Consider the following 3,333-nt stretch of genomic DNA (forward strand, 5'->3'; position numbering starts at 1 on the left):
CCATGTTGACCAGGCTGATCTCGAGCTCCTGGCCTCAAGTGATCCACCCACCTTGGCCTCCCAAAGTGCTGGGATTACAGGCATAAGCCACCGCGCCCGGCCTGTTCATTTATTTTGAGACAGTCTTACTGTGTTGCCCAGGCTGGAATGCAGTGATATGATCATGACTCACTGCAGCCTTGACCTCCCTGGGTTCAGGTGATCCTCCCACCTCAGCCTCCTGAGCAGCTGGGATTACAGGTGTGTGCCACCACTCCCAGCTAATTTTTCTATATTTTGGAGAGACAGAGCTTTACCATGTTGCCCAGGCTGGTCTCGAACTCCTGGGCTCAAGAGATCTGTCCACCTTGGCCTCCCAAAGTGCTGGGTTTACAGGCCTGAACCACTGTGCCCGGCCTGAAACTGCAAGTATTTAGTCTGGTTCCATGTGAGGGCCTCTTTTGGTCCATTTCACAGAAATCTTAGCCAAAATATATTAAGTACCTACCATGCATCTGACATTTCTCTAAGGACTTTATAACCAACACCTTACTAAATCCTCACAGTAAGTGGAGAGGTCACTTGTGCACCCCCATTTCAAAGATGAGGAAATTGAGGCTCAGAATGGTCCACCGACCTGACCACGATCACAATGCTAGGAATGAATGGGGCAGGAATTCAAGCTCAGGGAGGCAGATTTCAGATCTGTGCCCCACACCTCTTGCGAGAATTAGTCAGTTCCCAGGCAGTGAAACTCTAAAGCCAGCCCCAGCTGCCAGAAACTCAACCACAGAGAGCTGGCTCTCAGCCCCTCACTGGCTTCCAGCCCCTCACTGGCTCCCTTCTTTTCTCCCAGCTCCACCCTGCCACCCCCATTTCCCTCCCTGGCCCTGGGGCACTGCTCCTTCCCCAAACCTGCTCCACCACAATTCCTTCCAGGTTCCCTCATCTGTAAAATGGGGATAATAATAGTGTCTGCCTCAGGGTAGTGTTGTGAGGATCAGAGGAGGGGCTCAAGGTGCTTAGAACCCAGCTTATAGTAGGTTCTCAATAAAAATCAGTGACCTCACCACCACTGTCATTTAAGTAGTGTCTCTGAAGTCCTCTGAAACTGACTGACTGATAGCATTATCCACATTTGATGGTTGGGGAAATTGTGGTTAAGAGAAGTGAAGCAGCAGCTGTCCAGTGTCACTTAGCTAGGAAGTAGAGAGCGGGACTTAATCTGGGCTTCCTGATTTTCTGACTTCAGATCTCATTAACTTCTCTTATTCTTTGCAGCCAGGCAGATGAGTGAATCATAATCAGTATTTATTACCTGCCTTCTGCACTCCAGCCAGGCCCTAGATGCTAAGGGGCATTCTAGAGAGATCTGACCTAGATTCTTGAAGGAGCATAGAACCTAACTGATAAACAAGGTATGAAAACAAAGCCTCGTTTTGTTGAGGTAGAACACACAAAGGGTCCCAAGAGGGCAAGAATCATTTGACTGAGAGGAAGCAGTCAGGGGAGGCTTCTTGAAGGAGGTGAAGTTTAAGCTGGGCCGCAAAGGACCAATGAGATACGTAGACTAGAGTAAAAGGGTCTTATGCACCGGAGATAAGTTCAGAGATGTGACCGGGCGTGGTGACTCACACCTGTAATCCCAGCACTTTGGGAGGCCGAGTAGGGTGGATCGCCTGAGGTCAGGAGTTCGAGATCAGCTTGGCCAACATGGTGAAACCCCGTCTCTACTGAAAATACAAAAATCAGCCAGGCATGGTGGCTGGTGCCTGTAATCCCAGCTACTTGGGAGGCTGAGGCAGGAGACTCACTTGAACCTGAGGCAGGAGAATTGCACCGCTGCATTCCAACCTGGTGACAGAGTGAGACTCTGTCTTAAAAAAAAAAAAAAAAAAGTCAGAGATATAACAACATCTGCCAATTCTTGAGCCTCCTTATGATCCAGGTTCTGTGCTGAAAGCTTTATATGCATTATCTCAGGAGATTTCCTCATGATCCTATGAGGTAAGTGCTATTAGGATGAGAAAATCAAGGATCAAGGATCAGAGAATTTACAAAATTTGCCTAGGTCACACAACGAATAAAGTGTCTGGGCCTGGGTTTGAACTCAGGGCTGTTGGCCACACAGCCTGGGCTCTTAATCATCATGGGTTATTGCCACCTTGTCCTCAACCATCTAATGAGGAAATAAGCTGTGGACTGTCTCTGGAGGGTTTTGAATGCCAAGGCTCAGACTTGCATAAAAATCACACAGCACCAGGCAAGAATCAGACCTGGAATGTAGCAGCAGCTTCTAGCAGCTTTACCACTCACTACCAAAGGTTGCTTCTCTGAGCCTCTCTAAACTGGAGTGGTGAGGAATATATTATCAGCAATGAAGATTTTTGAATGAGGCAGGGAGGCTCTTGTGACAAAAGGATTGTTTAAAAGAAACCTGGAGATGTTCAAACATTTACTGAGTGTTGGGTCCTAAGAATACAACTGTGAATAAGACAAAGCTCTGCAGTGGGCCTCTGACCCTGCTGTGCCGGCAGGCAGCTTGGGAGGGTAGAAGAACCCCTTAACTGGAAAAACAAGGGCTCCAGAGCTGGGACCTGTCCCAGATTCCATTGCCAGCTCTCAAATCAGGGAATCTCTCTGTATGACCTTGGGCAAGTTACCCAGCCTTTCAGACTGTCAGTCTTTATCATGGGGATCATCATTCCTCTTCCCAGGATTGTTGGAATAAATTAAAACAATCCTTGTAAGGATCTAGCATGGTGCTTGGCATCCTGCAGGCGCTGAATAGATGTTAGTTTTCCCTATAAAGAAGTAGACTAGTTTGCCTCCATCCCTCACCCCTCTGCCATTAAAGGGAACAAGTTCCTGGCCTTCATTTTAGCAGGAAAGGGGATATGAATGCACATGTGCTAGCTAAGCAACAATGCAAACTAACAAAAGGGCCTGTGGCCTGGGGAATACACTGCTGAGTCTGGGCTCAGGTCGGGACCCGGCGCCAAAATGTTTCCCTTCAACCCCAGGGAATCCGGGCCCATTTCTCGGGGCGCTGTGCTCTGTTCTGGCCGCCTCTGCACTGTGCATCCCAGAACCACCCTGTCTCCGTCTCGCCGGCTGCTAGCTAGCGCGTCCAGCGGCGGGCGGCACCGACAGCAGGTGTGGCTGCCCCTTTAAGCAGCGAAGCTCGTGTTGCAATCGCCGCCTCGAGGACTGGTTCTTTCCGGGGGGTGGAGCCTGTACTCTTGCAGCAGCCAACGGGAGCGCGGCATTTTCCGCGGGAGATCCGAATTTCGCGGCACGCCGTTTGGCGCTTAAAAAAAAAAAAAGAAAAAGAAAAAAGAAAAAAAAAGAGGC

The sequence above is a fragment of the Macaca fascicularis genome, chromosome 1 (genome assembly GCF_037993035.2).
Source record: "Macaca fascicularis isolate 582-1 chromosome 1, T2T-MFA8v1.1".
Taxonomy (NCBI): domain Eukaryota; kingdom Metazoa; phylum Chordata; class Mammalia; order Primates; family Cercopithecidae; genus Macaca; species Macaca fascicularis.